At 44.8% G+C, this 23154-nt stretch overlaps 1 pseudogene; it reads left to right on the forward strand.

The window, feature by feature from the left end:
- Positions 1-18422: 18422 nt before the first annotated feature.
- On the forward strand, positions 18423-19617 carry LOC121832150 (tubulin alpha-1C chain pseudogene; annotated as a pseudogene).
- Positions 19618-23154: the final 3537 nt, after the last annotated feature.

Below are 23154 nucleotides of genomic sequence, written 5' to 3' on the forward strand. Positions count from 1 at the left end.
TCTGTCTTCCAACTAGATTTCAAGCTATAAGTAAAAAATAAAACATTTTTTATATCTTTGTATATTTTATAACACTTATTCCCAGTACTTTGAAATCATAACTCAGCAAAGATAATTAACTCATGATTAAGCCAATAGATGTTTAAATAACTTTTTCTATTAAAAATCACAAGTATTTGTTTTGGAATTTTGCATTCAGAGGTTGTTACCATCTTTTTTTTTAATGTGTTACTTTTAAGTGTACATGCTATAGCTGACCAGAGAAACTCTAGACAAAAAGGACAGTTAACAGAAACCTGAAAGGCATTACCTTTCTACTGAATATGATCCAGTCCCATCCTGGACACCCTTCCTCCTTGTACCAATGTTAGGTGGACACTCCATAGACAGCCCTTACTGAAAAGGAGTGGGTTCCTGTGTTAGTCACTTTTGTTACGACAAATACCTGAAAAATCCGACACCTGCTCACGAAGGAAAAATTAGTTTTCAACGGAGTCTCACTGGGTAAGCACACAGCACTGAAGGCCAGGCCCCATGCGCAGCAGTGGATGGCTAACACAAAGCAAACTGAATGCTGTGTGCGTGCGTGCGTGCGTGTGTGTGTGATATCACTTTGTCTGGGCTTCCTTAGCTTACCAGTCTTTTGCTTGTATATTATGGTTTCTGATTTTGTGTTTTTAGGGTTTTGTGATTTGTTTTTAATGTGTGTTTATGTGTTTGTTGTGCTTTTTCTTTCTCTCATTTTTAATTTGCCTGTTTGTTTTCTAAAGAGAGAGAAAGTGTGGAGTTGGATGGATGGGGAGGACCTGGGAGGAAAGGATGGAGGGGAACTGTGATCAGAATATATTGTGTGGGAAAAAAAATATTTTTAAAAAACTGACAAAAGCAAAATAGGGGAAGGGAGGGGTCATTGTGGCTCACAGTTTAGGGAATACAATCTGCTGTAGGGAGGCATCACAGCTAGAGTCGGGAAAGCTGGCGGTACTGTATCATCAGCCAGGAAGCAGGGAGGGAGGAAAGCTGACTTGCTTTATTTATTTATTTATTTATTTATTTATTTATTTATTTATTTATTTATTTATTTATTTATTGTCTTATTCAGTCTGTGACTCTAGCCTATAGGACAGTGCTGCCCACATTCAGGGTCAGTCTTCCTTCCCCAGTTAAATGTCCTGGAAATACCTTCAGAAATATTCCCAGAGGTGTGTCTGTTAGGGCATTCCAAATCCAGTCAAGTTGACGGTGAAGATTAACCACGGCAGCTTACACGTACGGCAGACTTCACTCTGTCTGCTAACATTTCTTGTTCCTAGTAACAAGGACAGTTTTCATGAAATTCGTGACTCCTGAGAAAAGACTACAGATTCAGTCAGGATTATAATTAGTTAAATTTATCAGTGCCACTAGCAGAAGAACAATGTCTGAGCCAAACTTGAGACTGCCTTGAGAAGGGAGGTAAGGGAAGGATTTTTAAAGGCAAAAAACATAAAAAGACCTTGAGTTTCTGCACTTGAAAGCAAGCCAAGAGCTGTTCTGCTCTGCCAAGATTAGGTAGTCAAGGTGACCTCAAAATAGTCCTTGAATGTCTGCATAAGCTAGTTACAGAAGCCAAAAGGTAGTCAGTCATGTTATAACAAGTAGATGGTCACAGCTGTACATTTTTGGGGGAGAGTCAGGGTTACTGGGAACTTATCTTCCAGGGACTGGAGTCACAGACAGGCAAATGGCTAGTGGGTTCCAAGAAGCATGTCTGGGCACACGAGGGAGTTTCTTTAGCCATCACAGAGTGATTGCTGAGACAGCTCACATACGGCAGCTGGTACACTCACTAATCCCTGACCCAGTTCTTAGTGTGCCCTAGGTTTCTCCATTTCCCCAGTGACTGATGGCCAGTGCAGTCCACTGCACGCTATACCCTAGCTTTCTCCAGTGACTGATAGCCAGTGCAGTCCACTGCATGCTGTACCCTAGCTTTCCCCAGTGACTGACGGCCAGTGCAGTCCACTGCACGCTGTGCCCTAGCTTTCTCCAGTGACTGATGGCCAGTGCAGTCCACTGCACGCTGTAATATGTCAGACAACTGGTTCCATCTTTCCTGCCTCCGCTTTCTTCTGTTTTCTCTCTTCTGCTCCCTGCAAGCAGCCTTTCCCTAAGAACCACTGTCAAGAGAGTGTGTTCGGAAATCTTCCCCTGTGCTGACCTGGGGCCACAGGAGCTCTGCTTGCTCTTCCTTCCCATCAGTTTCACAGCTGCTTCCTGGAGCCCTGTTCCCTCCCCTCCCCTCCCCTCCCCTCCCCTCCCCTCCCCTCCCCTCCCCTCCCCTCCCCTCCCCTCCCCTCCCCTCCCCTCCCTTCTTCTCCTACCCAGCCCACACTAGGAAGCACCATGCTCCATCCTTCTGCCGATTTCACCAGGGCCTGTGGGGATGTCAGGACAGTGTAAGTGAGGGGTTGGGAGTGACAGGATGGAGGGAGGAACTTTTATTTCTGAGACTGTAAGAAAATAGATTCTTGGAGTCCCCACTTGGCAGCTGGAACAAATAGAAACAGAATCGTAGTGAGTAATTGGGTTCTCTCATGCTGTGGCGTGTTATTATAGTTTGGACATATAAAGAGATATTGTGAAGACTGGTCTAGAAAATGCAAACAAATCTTGATTAGAAACAAGAGAGTACAATTGATTTCTAACCTGTAGTCACACCTAAGTCCTTGTCTCCGTGTCCTTCTCGCTCCTCTCCACGTGTTCTCTGTGAGCCTGACTTGGTTGCTCTTCTATTGCTGGGAAGACACCATGACCAAAGCATCTCAGAGAAGAGAGTTTATTGGAGCTTACAGTCTCGGAGTGCGAGTCCATGGCCACCGTGGAGGGGATCAGGGCAGCAGACAGGCAGGCACGGCACTGGAGCAGTAGCTGAAAACTCTCATGTTGAGACAAAAACCACACAGCAGAGAGCAAACTGGAAATGACATGGGCACTCTCCTGGGTCCTATAACCGACCCCTTTGCTTGCTGTAAGTTGACCCAAAATAAATCTCTTTCGACTATCAGATAAACTACATGGAATTGCCTCATTAATTTCCACTATACCTGTGGCCTGGGAGCAGAGAACTGTCAATCACCTTACAGGCCAGGGAACAAGGAGGGGCTAGTGCTCTAAAGCCCCTCTTCAGTGACTTACAGACCTCTCCCAAGGCCCCAACTCTTATTAAAGATTTCACTTCCCACTAGAGATGCCTTGCAGCTAAGTCTTTGTGGGGGGGGAGGGGAGCATTCACACCACAGCACATGGAAAGTGCCCACCCCTCTGTAGGGGACTGGAAGCATAGCTTCACAGGTCAGGGTTCTCAGCTCAGCTGCCAGAACGCAGGCTGAATTTTAAGCAAATCACCTTCCTGTTGCTATTGTCTTAGTCACCAAGCCCTGACATCAGTTCTCCCAGCAAGTATCTCTTGACCCACAGCGTTAGATCAGGTGCCTCTCAGCACCCCAGGTTTCCCCTTCCTGTGCACCACGGTGCTCCACCTGGCAAGTCCGAGACCAGAGAGAGCCGGGAGGAAGGAGGAAACAGCCACCTCTGCTGTGGATATTGCTCTATAAAAATATTGCTCTATATAAATAAAACACTGATGGCCAGTGACCAGGCAGGAAGTAGGTTGCCAGGCAGGAAGTAGGTGGGACAAGGAGAGAGGAGAATTCTGGGAAGCGGAAGGCTGAAGAGAGAGACACTGCAGCCACCACCAGGACAAGCAGCATGTAAAGACTCTGGTAAGCCACCAGCCACGTGGCAAGGTATAGATTTATAAAAATGGGTTAATTTAAGATATAAAAAGAGTTAGCAAGAAGTCTGCCATGGCCATACAGTTTATAAGTGATATAAGCGTCTGAGTGATTATTTTATACGTGGGTTGTGGGACTGCGGGGCTTGGGGAACCTGGAGAGAAGCCCTCCAGCAACACCCCTCCCTTTAGCTGCCTCTTGCAGCAATGGCTTTATTCGTTCCTATATCCAAGCTTGGACAGATGTGTAAGAAATATTGTTGCTTCTTTCTTTTTTTTCCTTCCATCATTTCATTTTTACTTTCCACTCCATCTCACACTGCAGCTGCAGCTTCCTGGGGGAGGTCCCTAAGGTTTGAAGTTATCCATGCCTGGGGGCTCTGGAATTGGTAACGTGGTCTGGTACTTCCTCAGTTCTCAGCCCCACCAGTTCCCTGAGCACTACCAGGAGAAGCCCCTCCTGGCTATGAGAGTCCACCACCTCCATCTTCCCTCTCCATCAACGACACCGCGCACAACTTCCTTATGTACCCTGGTTTTAAAAATCCTAAGTCAGAAGGGGAAGTGTTTTGCCAGTGACTTCTGCTTTCTGCCCCCTGAAGCAAGATCAGAGTGTGGCTCCTGCTGAAAGGAGAGAAGAAAGAGTTTCAGGGGGAAAAAATTCTTATCTCAGAAAACTTTCCAGCCATTTATCATGCCTTCACCCTCACACCCCACCCCACACATACCCCACCACCCCACACCCCACACATACCCCACCCCCCCACACCCACCCCACACCCCACACATACCCCACACCCCCACCCACACCCCACACCCCACACATACCCCACACCCCACACCTCCTCACACCCACACATACCCCACCACCCCACACCTCCTCACACCCCACACCCCCTCATACCCCACACCTCCTCACACACCACACATACCCCACACCCCACACCTCCTCACACACCACACATACCCCACACTCCACACCTCCTCACACCCCACACCCCCTCATACCCCACACCTCCTCACACCCCACACATACCCCACACCCCACACCCCACACATACCCCACACCCCACACATACCCCACACCCCACACATACCCCACACCCCACACATACCCCACACCCCACACCCCACACATACCCCACACCCCACACATACCCCACACCCCACACATACCCCACACCCCACACATACCCCACACCCCCTCACACCCCACACCCCTCACCCCACACCCCACACCCCCTCACACCCCACACATACCCCACACCCACACCCCACACATACCCCATACCCCCTCACACATACCCCACACCTCACACCCCACACATACCCCACACCCCACACCCCCTCACACCCCACACCCCACACCCCACACCCCACACATACCCCACCACCCCACCACCCCTCACACCCCACACATACCCTACCACCCCACCTCTGACACCCCACACATACCCCACCACCCACATCACCCTCACACCCCCACTGCCCCCCCCACATCCCCCACAGGCCCCTTCCCACTAAAGTGCTCACACCCTCATTCCAAATACACATGCCCTGCAGGGTGAAAGGAATTTACAGATGGGACTGAGCTGGGGACCTTGATACAGGGTAAGCCTGAATCATCTGGGTGGAGAAGGATCTTAAAAGGGAGAAATAGGTAAATAGAGCCAGAGAGGGGGTCATAGAGGCGAAAGCAGAGGCCCCAGAAGGGAGGTGTCACTCTGCTCTTTTTGAAGATGGAGGAGGGGGTCACAAGGTGTGGAATGTAGGCAACTTCCTGAATCTATGAGAGGCAAGGAAGCGTGGTCTCCTCTAGACTCCAGAAGCACAGGTTAGCCCAGGGAAACTGAATTTGGACCACTGTCCTCCAGAATCGTTGAGATGATACATCTGTGTTGTTTTAAGCCACAAGTTTGTAGCAATTGGATCCATTAATAACAGTAGGTCATGGGCTGGAGGAAATTTTATACAGAAAATTCCGGAAATGTTTATACCATTGAATTCTCTTCCTCTTATAAGTATAAATTGAAAAGCAGATACCAGCATACTGAATCTAAAATAAATATGGTATGTATAACCAGAAAGGAGTTTGGAGGGTGCTATGCTTGTTTTTTTTACTCTTTGCTCTTGGGGGGGCCACCACCCAGTTCCCAAATAACTCTGTGGAAGCTTATTCTTTCTTATGAAGCCCAGCCTTAGCTTGGCTTATTTCTAGCCAGCTTTTCTTAACTTAAGTCATCCCATCTACCTTTTGTCTCTGGGCTTTTACTTTCTCTATTCTGTATTCCTTTCTTTCTTTCTCTCTTACTCCGTGGCTTGCTGTGTAGCTGGGTAGCCGGCCCTTTCCTTCTCCTTTTCTTGTTCCTCAATTTTCTCTTCCCAGATTTCTCTTCTATTTATTCTCTCTGCCTGCCAGCCCCACCTTTCCTTTCTCCTGCCTCGCTGTTGGCCGTTCAGCTCTTTATTAGACCAAGCAGGTGTTTTAGACAGGCACAGTAACACAGCTTCACCGAGTTAAACAAATGCAACATAAAAGAATGCAACACATCTTTGCATCATTAAACAAATGTTCCACAGCATAAACAAATGTAGCACATCTTCAACTAATATTCCACAACAGGAGGGTAGTGTTTTGTATTTTCCCTCCACCATCCAAGCAGTATCTAGAACTTTCCTGTGTACTGCGTCCAGGGTGCAGACAATCCCAGCTGGTGAGATAAAGACTCTGCTTCTGTACACTACAGGAGACCCGTACTCAGTTATAAGATCCAGGAATTGATAGAGGGGTTTTGTTTGTTTTTTACTTTTCAAGACAGCGTTTCTCTGTGTAGCCCTGGCTGTCCTGAAACTCACTCTGTAGACCAAGCTGGCCTCAAACTCACAGAGACTGGCCTCCCAAGTGCTGCAATTAAGGGTGCACATTTTTAAAGTTGCCAGAAATAAATTCTTTTTAAATATCAGCAGATGCAACCTGTCAGAATGCTGGGCATGGAGTTCACAGCCCAAGTGGCTGAGCAGAACTAATGTGCTATTGTGTGACAGCAATTCCCACCAAAAAGAAAGTCATTGCCAACAGGAAGGCAGCAGAGACTCCTGGCCTCAGGTCAGGACTCACCTTCAGTAGGTCTCTCTAAGAGCCTAGGCTTTATACCACCTGTCTACCGGCAGCCGTGATGGGGCCAGAGAGTAAGGGAACAGAGGCAGTCCCTGAGTAAGCTTGGCAGATTCAGGTTCAGAAAGGGCAGAGAGTAAAAATACAGGTGCAGGCAACCTGGCCTTCCGGCCAGGAGGCAAAGCCATGGAAATGAGCAGCGGGTGCCAGTGATGCAGCTCAGCTTGGGGGGGGGGGGGGGGGGTGCAGCATGTGGTACCCTAAGATCCTGCATCCCAGAAGCACCCTCGCTCTCATTCCCCAGGAGGGAGATGGAACCCGATGTTTGCCTTAGCAGTCAATCACAAAGAGATTGCCTGATCAAGTCCCCCTGACTCAAGTCTGTGATACGAGTGAGACAATTTCAGTTGGGGAGAGATGCAGACAATTATATTTCCTCCTATCAAAAATCTGCAGCTTGCCGGGCGTTGGTGGCGCACGCCTTTAATCCCAGCACTCGGGAGGCAGAGACAGGCGGATCTCTGTGAGTTCGAGGCCAGCCTGGGCTACCAAGTGAGCTCCAGGAAAGGCGCAAAGCTACACAGAGAAACCCTGTCTCGAAAAACCAAAAAAAAAAAAAAAAAAAAAAAAAAATCTGCAGCTGATAAAAAAATGTATGTGGAAATCAAACATCTGTCATCCAAAACTTGCATTCCTCCATACAGTTCAAAGAGGAAACTTCCATTTCATGGGATTCAAGGTGCTGTGGGGTTTTTTGTTTTGTTTTGTTTTTAATAAAAAGAAAAAAACAAACTGTCCTTGTATACTATAATTTTCTCTAAAAGGCCAATGTAAAATTAGATTTTACAGCACTCTTGGGGTTTTTTTTATTACATTTTGTGTGTGTGTGTGTGCGCACACACGCGTGTCTGTGCATGTGCACACGTGCCAAATGAAAAAAATCTAAGGACAACTTGGAGAAGTCCACTGTTGCCTTCTACCATGTAGGTCCCGGGAATCTAATTCAAGTCACAGGACTTGGCAAGCGCTGTTACCCCCTTGGCCCTCTCGCCAGCCCCAATTCTGTCCTAAATATGCATCCTTTACAGAAAAAAAAAAATTTCCCTTTATCAAACACGAGCCTTTCATTTAAATCCTAATCTTGGATGCTGTTCTTAAAGATAAATTTATTATTTATGTTTATGTGCCTATGTATGTATGTGTACCACATGTTTGTGTGTAACACATATGTGTATATGTGTATCACATGTGTTCAGGTACCTGTGGAGGGCAAAAGAGGTTGTTGTATCTCCTGAAACTGGATTTACAAGTGGTTGTGAGCTACCCTGTGTGGGTGCTGGGAATGAAACTCAGGTCCTCTGGAAGCACAGCCAGTACTCTTAACCACTGAGCCATCTCTCCAGGCCTTTTTGGATAATTTCTGATACAGAAAAAATGTGGCCTTAATTCACACAGAGAAAGAGACCCACAGTGATTGATAGGTCCCAGGCCTTGACTTTGGCACACCCAGCTGGCCTCCTGGATCCCTGTAGCTGGTCTCAGGATTACAAACCTTTCCATACCCTTTCTAATATTCTGTTTCTTCTCCACCCATTCTAAAAACACAAAGGAGTAGAAGGCTCTCCAGGCCACTACTTCTCAAACTTGAACATGTGGCTCTTACTAAAATGTCCACTCCAGTCCAGCAGAGGATGACCACAGGGCCTGACAGCCACACTCGTACCAGCTCTGGGAGAATGGCCCGTTGCAAAGCATCTCCTTTCCTTGCCTTCCACGTGTGCGGAGCGCAGCTCACACACCATCAACAGCTTCCACACCCACAGGTTTGAACAACTCCACTATCTACAGCTTCTACACCCACAGGTTTGAACAACTCCACTATCTACAGCTTCTACATCCACAGGTTTGAACAACTCCACTATCTACAGCTTCCACATCCACAGGTTTGAACAACTCCACCATCTACAGCTTCTACATCCACAGGTTTGAACAACTCCACTATCTACAGCTTCTACATGCACAGGTTTGAACAACTCCACTATCTACAGCTTCCACATCCACAGGTTTGAACAACTCCACTATCTACAGCTTCCACATCCACAGGTTTGAACAACTCCACCATCTACAGCTTCTACATCCACAGGTTTGAACAACTCCACTATCTACAGCTTCCACATCCACAGGTTTGAACAACTGTGGCTTGAAAATAATCTTTAAAACTTGAACGTGTGTCAAACACGTACAAACTTATCTCCCTGTCTTTAGTTCCTAGACAATACAGTGTTATAACTATTTACATTGCATTCTACCCGTTAAGTAATCTGGAGCTGACGTAAAGTATGTGGCGGGACTGCTGGGATAGGTGAAGGATATGTGTGGGATATGTGCATGGATTGCTGTTTTATGTAAGGGACTTGGGATTTGGATTAGTGGTAGTCCTGAAACCAGCTACCAAAAGACAGCTATATTTCTAGGCTGTTCGCATTTTAAAAACACACTTGAGAAAATTAAAACACAAAAGTGCTTATTGTTAGGTTGGGATCTTAAGGGCCCCTCAAAAGCTGGCGCATTGAAGGCTCAGCCCTTGCCTGGCAGCGCTGTTGGCAGGTGCTGGACACAGAGACGGGACCTAACTGGAAGAGGTAGGTCCTTGGGGCGTGCCGTTGAAGAGTATGTGAGGACCCTTCCTCTCTCCTCTCTCCCTTTGCTGTGTGCCTGCTGTGAGGTGAGCAGCTTGCTCCCGCCACAATGTCCTGCCTTACCTCAGGCCTAAAAGCAACTGGACTTGATAATGTCAGCTGAATCCTGTGGTTGGAAGGTTTCTCCAATCCTGCCCAGCCCGTTCCCACAGCCACTTATACAAGAGTTACTCAGAGGCTAATATTAATTACCTATTGCATGGCCTATGGCAGGCTTCTTGCTAGCTAGCTCTTATAACTTAACCCATTTCTATTTATCTGTAAGTTACCATGCAGCTGTACTTACCGGTACTTTCACATCTTGCTTCTCCTGGCAACAGCTGGCCTCTCCCTAGACTTCACCTTTCTCCTTCCTGTCTCTCTCCTTGGATTTCCCACCTGCCTCTAAGAAGCCTTGCCATAGGCCAAAGCAGCTTATTTATTAACCAATGGGAACAACATATATTCACAGCATACAGAAAGACATCCCCCAGCAGGAATCCTCTCCTTTGGCTCCTCTCGGTATGTATCTCAGAAAGTAACACACTGTTAGAGATAGAAGTTTGCTGGGCCTGGGGTCACTGTTAGCGAGTGTGGGTCACCCTAATCACAGGAGCATGTGTGGTTTGGTTCCAGCCCAGCGCTTCTTAAGCCTCATGAAGTGCTGAAATACCTGAACCTGTACTTAAAACTGCCAGTGCCTGCCCACTCCCTACTTCCATACACATCAAAGATCACAACTGGTTTCAGGAGGAGGGGAGGGAGTACCATGTATTTCTCAGAAACTGTCTGAGACTCTGAGAGGCAGCAGCCAAGAAGCATTGCAGGCCAGCCCCTGGGAGGAAGGCACTCCAGGTATGCTACCTTGTTGTGAATGCTGCTTCAGCTGTTACCCATTAACCCAGGGCATCCGTGCATTCACATGGAAAGTTGAGTTAAATTATACAACTCACATAAAGACCAATGCCTTGAAACTCAGTGGGGGCTCTCAGTAAGGGAGATGGTACACCGCCCCCCCCCACCCCCAGCTTTCTTTGGTCCATGGAAGGAAAGAAAGTAGGGAGATTATAAAGTTTCAGCACACCTACTTAAAGGAAGACTGTCCTTTTTCTTCTCAGAAACCTCAACTTTTACTAGCTAAACCTTGTATGGTTGGCATCATCCAGAAGAAGTGGTCAAAGTTTCTGGAACTGAAATGTCAGTCAAGCAATCCCTCAGTAGAAAACAAGCCTTTCCAGGTTGTCACACTGGCTATGAAGCCAACCTGTCAGGGTTAAACTAGGGCCCTCCGCAGTGTTCTTGATGAAGTTCTACACTGTTAAAATTGGAAGTGGTGCTGATGATGATGAGGTTATGGATGTTAAAATGAGTTCATGTCTATAAGAGTGATGTTTAGATTGATAGATAGATAGATAGATAGATAGATAGATAGATAGATAGATAGATAGATAGATATGCTTGGGATTTAGGACCCATCCATCCCATTTTAAAGAACAGTGCAGGGGCCAAGGACATGGCTCAGTGGTGTAAATTACTTGCTCTGCAGGCAGAAGGATCTGAGTTTGGATCCCCAGCACCCACATAAAAACTGAGCATGGTAGCGTGCAATCACAGCACTTGGGAGGCCAAGACAGGAAGCTTACTGGCCAGTCAGTCTAGCCAACACATCAAACTTCAGGTTCAGTTAAAGACACTGTCTCAAAAATAAGGTGGAGAGCTGGGCAGTGGTGGCGCACGCCTTTAATCCCAGCACTCAGGAGGCAGAGCCAGGTGGATCTCTGTGAGTCTGAGGCTAGCCTGGTTCTACAGAGAGAGCTCCAGGACAGGCACCAAAACTACACAGAGAAACCCTGTCTCAAAAAAACCAATAAATAAATAAGGTGGAGAGCAATACAGGGGAGACATCTGAAGTTGATCTCTCTCTCTCTCTCTCTCTCTCTCTCTCTCTCTCTCTCTCTCTCTCTCTTTCTCTCTCTCTCTCTCTCTCTCTCTCTCTCTCTCTCTCTCACACACACACACACACACACACACACACACACACACACGTGTGCTCACACAATAAAAAAATGTAAAGGAAAGTAGAGCACAGAGGTCAAACAGGGTTTGGAAGTATCCCACCTCTTCTTGAGTTCCAAGACTTCTCTGCTCCCTCTGCAAGCAAAACCACCACAGAATTTATATCTGCCATTTGTGGCTTTTCTGAAGAGAAGAATTCAAACCACTGATGTTTCCGTTTCTACCCCTACGATGATGGCAGTTGGACAAAACATGAGTTTTTTGTCTTCTGACAACTCCCAACTAGCTTTGCGGCGATGTCCTTATTTAACTCTTATGACAAATATTTCCATCATCTCTGTCACTTTGGGAATTTACATTCTAGGCCCCTACAAAGATTTATTAAGTCAAAGAAGGAGAGCAGGTGACTGGGGATCATGTCACAGATCATCCTGGAACAGCGGAGGTCCTGTAGATTACGGTGGAAATTTCTTGTAATAGAAGGAAACCACTGGCCTATCCCCAAGTATCTTGTAATCTTAGGGTCAAGGACTTTGTCACTGAGGTATGGGGCTTAGCCAACTATTATGCAGAATGTGAGACATTCTCCGGGTTGTGATTTGGTTCCCATTATCTCCCACATGTTAAAGCCAAAGTATATCACATTAGGTAACCTGACTCTGAGTAGCTATTTAACAACAACAAGAAACACTCTTAAGGAAGACAAGTGTATTCCTTCTAACTGATGAATGGCAAGTGGAGTGGAAATGCTAATAACAAACTATCAATCATCTAGACGTGCAAAAGTTCAACCAATGCTAACCAAGTACTTCCTGAATGCTACCCCCTGTGTTTCACTAAGTCTCCCCATAACCTCATAGCCCTATTGAGTAAGTAATATTATGAACCTCCTTTTCCAAATAAGGATATTGTGAGATTAAACAGCTTGTACAAAACCACAGAACTCCAAAACCAGGATTCAAACCCAGAATCAAAAGCTTACACATCTGTGATAATATGCAGTCATGGTCCTGGCTCAAGGTCTAGTGGGGAAGAGCTCTTGATTACAGTGCAAAGCTCATCTGCAGGAAATAGAAGAGAGTCATGTTCAGGGAGACTCGGGAGGGAGGAAGACTGGGTCAAAAGGCTCCTGGAAAGAGTCCTATCGGAAATGCGGCCAAAACAAGCAAGGCTACAGGGTTTCACAAAACAGAGGGAAAGAGGGCACTGTCCATGGAGGAAGCAATATGGACAAAACCAAACAGCAGATGTGTTTGTTGATTTTTCACTACTGTGCTTCTGTAAAGAAGTGTGGCCACGTGAGTGGACAGAGACTCTGCAGAAGCCTTGAGAAGTCATAAAGGTCTGAACTAGGAGGGAAATCTATGTGGTATCACTAAGGAAGAATACCAAGGATTTTGTTACTGTTTAAAATTAATTCAACCTGTATTTGGGGTTCCTGGCCCCAAATCTGGCACATAGTAAATTCTCAAGCCATTGTCTTAGTTGGGTTTCTACTGCTGTGATAAAACACCATAACTAAAAGCAACATGGGGAAGAATGTATTTATTTCACTTATACTTCCAAATCACAGTCCCTTATTCAAGGAAGACAGGCAGGAACCTGGAGGCAGGAACTGAAGCAGAGGCCACGGAGGAGTTCTGCTTACGTCCTTGTTCTCCATGGCTGGCTCATCTTACTTTCTTATAGCATCCAGGACCACCTGCTGAGGGGCAGTACCACCTGCAATGATCTGGGCCCTCATATCAGTCATTAATCAAGAAAATACCCCCCACAGACTTGCTCTCAAGCCAGTCTGGTAGGTAAATTTTCTCAGTTGAGGTTTTCTCTTGTCAAATGACTCGAGCTTGTGTCAAGTTGACAAAATGCTAACCAGGACAGTCGTATTTGCTGACTGAATGAAGGAGAAAACAGTATGTCAAAAAGAACCAAAGATGGATGAGGAAGTAGAGTAGATAAAAATGATTCAGTAAAAACCATAAATAAGCAACTCTGAGGTTTTACACACAGGTAGAACCTTGAACTTATATTGGTACATCAAGAAAAGCAACTGGTGTGGAGGGTTGCCAGGAAGAGGGGAGTCAAACGAGGCCAATATGATGCTTCCAGAGCTCTAATGAAGCACGTGACAGGTCATTTCTTCACTAAGTATTCGTGAGCATCCTCTGATCCATTTACTTGTTCAGCAAATAGTGAACATTTATCATCTGTGCCACAGTGACGGGCATGAAAGACTTGTCATAGAAATGGTCTAATAGTTGAGCTAGGTGTAAGCTGAATGCAGAGGTGCACATTTGTAAAACCAGTGTCAGGGAGGCAGAGACAGGCAGCTCTCTGGAATTCACTGGCTGACCTCCAGGTTCAACGAGAAATCCTAACTAAAAAATAAAGTAGAGAACTTGGAGCTGGAGAGACGGCTCAGGGTCTGAGAGCACTGGCTGCTCTGCCAGGGGACCTAGGTTCGATTCACAGCCCTGACATGGTGCTCACAGCTGTTTGAAACCCCAGTGCAGTGTTGTGTAGCTGTTTCCCCTGAGGTTGAAACATTCCATCTAGAAGGGAAACAGTCTTAAGACAGAAAGTAAACAACTTAAAATAGCTCAGGAAGTCCCCGAAACTAACCAGAGTCACTAGGCCCCTCCCTCTCAAGAGAAAATCTTAAAGATTACTTCCAGTCAGTCTCAAGCAAGCCAAGCTGCAAAGAGGACTCTGAGACCGGTCAAGCAGCCTGGAAGAAGCAGAAATCAGCTGAGTTGCCTGGAAGGGGTTCACACCAACAGAGGTACCTGGAAAGGATGCTCTCCAACCTGTTCAGGGGGCTTTGTAGGCTATGCAGTGTGCTCCAGATTCTCAGCTTTTGTGAGCTGTCACTCATGCTGGCGTGGGCTTTGGTGATGCAGCTGTCTTGGAGTCATTTCTGCTCCTGTAAATAACCCCTCACCCATCTTCCTGTAAGTAATCCTAATAAAATGCATGGTTCACCAAGTTGGACTTTGGTGGTATCAGTACTTTGGTCTGTCATGGGCTCCCTATCTGGGGGAGTGGGCATGTGTGTTATATGATTCTGGGAAACATCTGTCACACAACACCCAGGGAACCTGACACCCTCTTCTGGCCTCCATGGGTACCAGGCACATATGTGGTGCACAGACTTACATAACAAACATCATACACATAAAAACAAACAAACAAACAAAAATAAATAAATAAATAATAGGGGGAGAACAATTGAGAAAGACATTGACATTGGCCTCTAGACTCCACAAACGCACACACATGTGCACATACACAAACACATACATATGTTGCAGGGATCTTTCTGGAATAAGCACTCTTGAGTGAAAGTGAGAGTGGAAGAGAGGAGATATGGCCAGTGACCTGAAGCCAGGATTCCCAGAGGGCTTTGAAGCTGGATCCAGTGTCTATTCTCATTTTATACTCTAAACCACAAGGCGGGGTGGGCAAGCAAACAAGAGTTTATAGAAGCCCACATGGCAGTCAGAAGGTTGTTAAGGGTAACAATCCATTGTTTCAGCTATTTCTCCGGGTCATTCTGTTCTAGGTGAAGTCAGGCTTGGCAAATAGACAGTACAAGCTTTAAGTAAATCTTTCAGTCAATAAGTCAGTATCTAATAATTGGTCTTTTCTACCTTATTCTACACTTCACATATCATACACACACACACACACACACACACACACACACACACACACACACAGCTGAGTTAGGACCGAGAGATGGCTACTCTGGCAGAGGACCCAGACTTGTTTTCTAGCTCCAGTATTGGGCATCTCACAATTGCCTATAACTCCAGCTCCAAGGGAACAGACACCCTCTTCTGACCTCCATTGACACTGCATGCAAGTGTGCAAACCCACATACAGATACACACACACACACACACACATAATTTTAAAAGAAAAAAAACTTAAAAGCTGAATCAATTCACTTTTCTCTTTCCTTCGACTTCCATGCCCATTCCACTGGCACTTTCTTCTCGCCTGCCTATCAGACTGGTACAAACCACTACCATCCTTCACCTGGGAAACCACCGTAGGTTCCCACAGATGCCCACACGTGCCTGCTTCTTTCTCTGTTCCTCTGTGGAGTTGTTTTCCTCACAATGATGAGAATATTCTGATTCAGCAAACCAGGTCTTGCCACTTTACCACTGACAGACACCCTTGATGGCGTTCCGTCCAATTCACTATAGAATCCAAATGCGTTTGCAGTGATGCATTGGCCTCAGCATATTCCCACTCCCGCCATTGTCTCTAAATCACCGACCTTTTAGTTACGCTGAACTTCTCCCGCTGCCTCATCCTCCCAGATTCTTTATTACAAAAAGACCTTTCTGTTCACAGCATCCCTTTGGTAGATGTACATCCACACGTTTTACCCACCTATTCATTCTTCTGTTTTCAGGTCGACTGCCTCCTCCTTGAAATTATACCACTGGCTTGCAAGTTTTTATTGTTGCTTAAAAAGAAGGGGTTAATTTGGACTCATGGTTCTGGAAGTCCATGGTTAAGAGCCGTGCTGGTGACGGCTTGCTGGCAAAGTGCTGACCGAGCAGAGTGCCTAGGGTAAGACATGGGAAGGAAGCATGTGTGCAAGTATTGTATGGTCTCTTCTTCATAGAGCCTTTGGGATAAAATCACATAGACTCCATTCTGACAGCTTCATCTAATTCCAATCACCTCCTCCTATGGGAGGTGATGGTAAAGACATTTAAGGTTGGCTTTCTTAGCAATTTTTAAGTATAATACATTATTAACATCTCATCCAACATATCACAGTTGGGTAAGTTTCTGCCTTCTTAATATCTCACAGGGAGGTGATGCCACAAATATGGTGATTTTATGATTTATTTACATGGAATGGATAGTCTCTTTGTCATTGTCTATGAAGGCTAGACTATTTGAATAATAAAATTTAATTCAATAAGCAGTCAATAACAAGTTGAATTTGCATTTTATAATAGCCTTTATTACTGCATTGATCACACTTATCTATACATTAAGTCAACTACATTTAAAGATAAAATATCAAATAATAACAAATTTGATTTTCTTTTTTATCCCAGACCATTTTGTACCAGTTAACTTCTTTTGACCTTTGCTTCAAACATGTGATAAAACCACAGGATGCAGGGTCAGAGAAAGGAGCAGACCAAACTAACCCACAGCATCATGTATTTTTCTTCAGAAGCCATAAACCCAAGACAGGAAGAAAATTATGGGCTAGATATGGTTCTTAGAACTCTCCAAGAAGAAATAAAGTAAAATACAAATGATTGAAATTACATAAAGCAAATAATCAGTGCTTCTCAGTTAAATATTTGGAGATGAGGAACAAATGATTAGTAAGTAGTAGCAGTCACATGGTATGATAATACCCAGATGCTTAGAATCGAGTAAAGGTGTATTTGGATCATTCTAGGCAGAAATGAATCTGCTCTTTTGAAAACTCTGAGAAATAAGGACTCAACCATCCTTCCTTCATCTTTTGTCAAAGTAGCATTTACCCAACCCCCAAAAGTGGGCAACTAGAGATACAGGATCTGTGAATTTAAGAAAATTTTTAATTCAAGCAGTGTATTTATATTTTGAGGTTATAGCCTTCTGTGTGTTTAAAAAAATGTCACGAGTAATGAATCACGATATCTGATTTCATACAGGTTACCAGGTGACTGGAAAGGCAAAGTGCAATACACAAAACTCAAGCAACATCCAGGTAAAGGAACTGGCCAGGCAGTGAGTACGTGATTAGCAGAGAGTGTGTGCTGGTTGTGGTCCCAGCACTCAGGAGTTTAAGGTCAGCCTGGGATACACAGTGAGACATGAGAGCCCAACTCAGAACACATCTTCTCAGGGAGCAAGATGACGTCAAATATTGGTTCTGATCTTGATAAGCTGCACCACTTTTGTGGTGCTGTACCACGCCTGAGAATCAGTCTCTCCTCTGTTAGAAGCCTAACTTTTCCTCACAGGGCCAAGAGGAGATAACACATATAGAGTGCTGGGCATTGGGTGAGTAAGTTAAGTACTCATTAAATGTAACTGTTGTGAGCCTATGGCCCTGCCTATCTGGGAGGGTGAGGCAGGAGGATAGATTGAGCCTAGGATTTCGAGACTAGTCTAGGAAACATGGTAAGATCCTGCCCCCTCCCACTCCACAAAAAAAAAAAAAAAAAAAAAAAAAAAAAAAAAAAAAAAACTATGATTAAGATTACTTAAGTCTCTTGTAAGTTTTAGGTAACTGTTTGTAAGAATAAAGATAAAGATGGGAGAAGACATTTGTTGAAAAGTATTAGAACCAATGCACAACTCACCATGATTCTTAGTTTGTTGGGAATGGTAACCAGGACCTTGTGTCCTTTGTCTTCACCTCCTAACCTGTAACTATCATGCATGAGTACAATTCTATCCACATTGGCCAGGCTGGTCCCCTGATTGGCAATGCCTTCTGGAATTGCTGTTGCCTAGAACTTGGTATCTAGTTGAGTGGCCAGATACCAAAAAATAGGACCATTGGATGGGGAGGACTTTTTTAGCACCTTCTTCAGTGAAGTGGACACTGGCAAGCATGTGCTCAGAGTGGTGTTACAGAGCTAAGATCCATGGTCATTGATGGATTTTTTTCCACTGGCATTTAGCACCAGCTCTTCTGCAGAGAGCAGTTCATCAGAGGTAATCAAAATGCTGCTAATGCCTATGCCCCAGGGCAATACACCACTGGCAAAGAGGTCGATGACCCAGTGATCATCTTGGAGATGACATCTTTGATGAGATCATCCGGGTTTAATTCATAAGGTAAATTGCCAGTGTAGAGGTCTTCAGGGTTTTTTGGTTTTCCAGAGCTCTGGTGGGGGAACTGGCTCTGGGTTCACCTCCCTACTGATGAAATGTCTCCCTCTTGATTATATCAAGAAGTCAAAGCTGGAGTCCCCTGTTTACCTAGTTCCACAGTCATGTATGAGTCATCCACCTCCATCCTCGCCACCCACACCATCCTGGAGCACTCTATCTGTGCCTTGATGGTGGACAACGAGGCCATCTATAGTACTTGTCATAGACACCTTGATATTAATTGTCCAAACTACCTTAACTGCCTTTCTAACTAGACTACCTTTTACCATTTCTTCTCCCTGAACACTGATCTTATAAAATTCTAGGCCAACTTATTGCCCTGTCCCTAAATCCACTTCCTCCTGACCACATATACTCCTACTCCTGTCATCTCTGCTAAAAAAAAGAAAGAAAGAAAGAAAGAAAGAAAGAAAGAAAGAAAGAAAGAAAGAAAGAAAGAAAGAAAGGAAGGAAGGAAGGAAGGAAGGAAGAAGAAAGAAAGAAAGAAAAAAGCTTACTATGAGCAACTACCTGCAAGAAAGATCACCAGTACTTACTTTGAGACAGCCAACCAGATGATGAACTGTGACCCTCACTATGGTAAATGCATGGCTTGCTGCCTGTTGTACCATGATCATATGGTCCCCAAAGATGTAGATGTTGTCATTGCCACCATCGAAACCAAATACATCATCCACACTGTGTATTTATACCCCACTGGCTTCAATGTTGGCATTAATTACCAGACTTCTATTGTGGCCCCTAGTAGAGAGCTGGCCAACATACCATGGGTTCTGTGCGTGCAGAGCAACACCACAGCCATTGCTGAGACCTGGGCTTGCCTAGACCACAGATTTGACCTGATGTAAGCCAAGCATGCCTTTGTTCACTGGTATTTGAGTGAAGGGAAGGAGAAGGGAAAGTTTTCTGAGGTCCATGAGGACATGGCTGCCCTAGAGAAGGACAATGAGAATAAGGAAGAAGTGTATATGGCTCTGCTGAGGTGGAGGAGAGGAGGAAGGCAATTCTCATCATGCTTCCTTTCAACCCTGCAGGCCACACTTGCAGAATTTGAGCTGTATGTCAGCTGGCAGGCATTAATGGATTATCTTCATTCAGCAGTAGTCATGCCCTGCCTTCTCCATGTGTACCTCCATGATGTCTCAAAGTCAACACTTTGAGAAAGAAAAATAGAACTTGGATAACCACAGCTCAGCTGTGTTATTTGCTATGATGATCAGTTAGCAACATAACTGAGAGAAATCACACTGTAAATTTTAATTTATTTTTTTGCCAGAAGTTTAAGATGACATTTTCTGAAGTTACACGGCTCTTTTCTTGCAAGACACTTCCATTTCAACTGCATGTTTCCATAAGCCAAAGATCCTATCTATGATTGCATGGAGTTTTATGAAAATACCATTGTCTAACGAAAAATTATTTGTGAGGAATACCAAGCATCATATGTATTGTCTGACTTTGAAAGACATGATGTAGGGCTGGAGAGATGGCTCAGTTGTTAAAAGCTAGGCTCATAGCCAAAAAAATATAAAAGACATGATGTAGTTACATAGAAAAAGCATAGCCATGTTTGTGAAAAAAAAAATCTTATATATAAACCAGTAAGAAGTCTATGGCATTTTGTCCAAGAACCTCTCCTTTCTCATGATTTCAGCTACTTCCTGTTTTCCAGTGACTCTGAATCCGTATCTGGCACCTAAGTTCCCTTCTGTGTCTCAGCTTCCCATGTTCAAGTGATGAGCAGACAGCTCCATCAAAGAGCGTGTCAGAACCACCCTTGTCCTCCTGCTGCCCAAGGAGCGCAGCATTTACCCTAGCAGCACTTTTTCCCTTCTCCCCAAGCGCCATCACCTTTCCGTTGCTTACATTTTTGTCTCCTACATTTTCTTGACCCATCCTTCCTCTATAGTCCTCTATATATCCCGGTTTGGTATCTCACTTATGATTGCAAGGCTGCTGACCTGGCCCATTCTGGCATCCTGTCAGAGGCTCTGCACTGTTCTGAGAGGCATCCATCTACAAATTAAGGTGAGCTCCTCTAACTCCTCTGTGTCGCCCACCACTTAATAACTCCATTATTGTCAAGGAAAGAAACCAACTTCTTTAGCTTAGCATCAAGGCACCTTATGGAGAGGCCCTTTCCCATCTCTCCTAGCCCAACCTTATTCATTCATTTTATTACTCCTTCAACTATTACTGTGTGTCTACCTCGGAGTAGACACTGCTTTAAACACTGAGAAGGGCATAGGAAAAACAGGTGGAGTTTTCACCCTTCATAACTACATATTACACTAAAGCACATCAGAAAGAATGGACAATAAGGAAAACCTGTATATCAGGTAGTGAGAGGAATATAAAGAGAGATGAACCAAGGTAAGTGGATGGAAATCCCTGATTTGGGCAGAATAGTTAGAGAAGGACTCTAAGAGGAAAAGACTGAGGAAAATTTTAATCAAGTTAAGCAATGGACTGTTTTAAAGATGCAAAGAGAAATGTCTCTGGCAGAAGACACGGGGACTATCTCCTGCGCTCAGGAAGCCTGAGAAGTGGGCAGAAGACTAACGTAGCTGAGATGATATGCAAAGAGGAGGCTTGATGGTAATGAGGGTGGAGAAGAAGCAGGTTAGGTGTGTGGCTTTGGAAGCAATGCCCAGGGGCAGAATTTATTCTACCATGATAGAAAGCCTCAGAAAAGTGGATTTTCTATATATGCTAAACTACAATTTGCATGCAAGACAGCTTGCTGAGAGCCTATGGAACCTGCTGAAGATCCATCTTGTCACTGTTAGAAGGAAAGCCCACACATGAGAGCAAGAAAGCCATTCCTACGTGAGAGAGGAGGTCCTGATATCAGAGTTTGGGCTCCTGGATCCAGCCATGCCTGAGACCTATTCTTCAATATTTCAATTACTTAAACTATTAAGTATTATTTTATTTGTGGTGATTTGAGTAGGAGTTTCCGTCATTTGTAATCAGTTAAGTCCCAACTAATGAACAGAATTTTTGGTTTCATTTCCCTGAAATATTTTGAATGGTAAAGAAAGGCAAAACATGATGAGGCTATCCCCAAAGTACTTGCTTCATCTTTAAAAGGAGTTGCACACTCAAGTACATTCTTGTTTTATATCAATAAAAATGAATACTTTCTATATTCAGATGAAATTGTTTCTTACACATTTGTTTTCAGCCTATGGCTGTTTATCGCATTTTGAGATTTACACATGACCGCAACAGACCCAGAACTCATCGCAAACCGAATGCAGAGGGTTGAGACCAAAAATGTGTGAAGTTCACTGTGAAAATCGAACTTCTGAGCAGAGGAGCCAGATGTAAATCCCAGTAGTCCACGTGCCATGGACTTTAATAAGGTCAGTCAGTTAAGAGTCCCTTTCCACAGTTGTTTGGTTTGAACTGTTTGGGGGGCACCCAGGCAGGGGGATCGGGATCTGTCCCTGGTGCATGGGCAGGCTTCTGGAATCCGGTGCCTGTGGTGTGAAGCCTTGCACAGCCTTGGTGCAGTGGAGAGGGACTTGGACCTGCCTAGGCTCAGTGTGCTGGGCTTTGCTGACTCCCCATGGAAGACCTCGATTTGGGGGATGTGGGGTGGCTTTGGAAAGAGGGCTGGGGGTGGGAGGGGGGTCTGTGGATAGCATGTGGAGTGAGTAGAAAATTTCTTAATAAAGAAAAATGGAGAAAAAAAAAGAGTCCCTTTCCACAGATGAAAAGCAAGTCTCCAGGCTGCTTTGCTTTCATTTACAGCCTTTCCGAACCATTCCCACCTCTCCTGCTTTGGTGAGGACCACCCTAGCAGTGGGTGACACTTTTTCTTGGTAGGATGTAGAAATCACTGATCCCTGGGAGTTAGCATGGGCTAACCTTCCAAAGCTCTTAAAACCAGAAGTTTGATTTTTTTTTTTTTAAAAAAAAAAGTATCTTAAAACAGTTTGAAAATCAATAGTATATCTTAAATATGCTGGGTTTTGAATTTTATAAACATCTTCATGATATTTTCATAAATAAGATAAAAAGCTAATCTTATTTAGTACTTAGTTGGAGTTGCAATTGATTGAATTATATATCGAAGAAGTACTGGTTATTGATTTTGAAAAGCTTTGGCCCTGTCTGGGGCAGTGTCTTCTATTTTTGATATGGAAGAAAATACTGTATAAACAAATTACATGTAATTGATTAATATGAACAACAGAAATTCACAGCCTGACATGCTCACATATTATACAGAAAAAAACTGAAAACAATAATTGAGAGAAATATTCACCATCACGTTCTAAATTTAGCCTCAGGAGAGGAAAATTCCAGGCTTTAATTCGATTCTACTTCAATAGATCTGAGTATACATTTAATCGCAGTACAAAATGAGTTGGGGCAAAGCATGGTTGCTTGGGGGCCATCTCATCCTTGTTAAATCAGCAGGGACAGAACTAGAGCAGGGATGCAGCCACATCATTCAGCCGTGATAGGATGGTGGGAGAGCAGGACCACATCTGTGAAGGTGGGATGAGCAGAGGGTGGGTGGGAGGGGCTCTGTGTCATCTTGTGAGGAAAGGCTTGGTTTCCCCATCCTTGCTGTGCACACCGCTCTATGTACAGGCAGCAAACAGGCTCTACTGGAGAGGGTAGGGCTGAGGCCAGCCAAGAAAGTGCAGGTAAAGTGGACTGTGACATGAAGGACGAGAAGA

Source organism: Peromyscus maniculatus, chromosome 9 (assembly GCF_049852395.1).
Source record: "Peromyscus maniculatus bairdii isolate BWxNUB_F1_BW_parent chromosome 9, HU_Pman_BW_mat_3.1, whole genome shotgun sequence".
Lineage (NCBI taxonomy): Eukaryota > Metazoa > Chordata > Mammalia > Rodentia > Cricetidae > Peromyscus > Peromyscus maniculatus.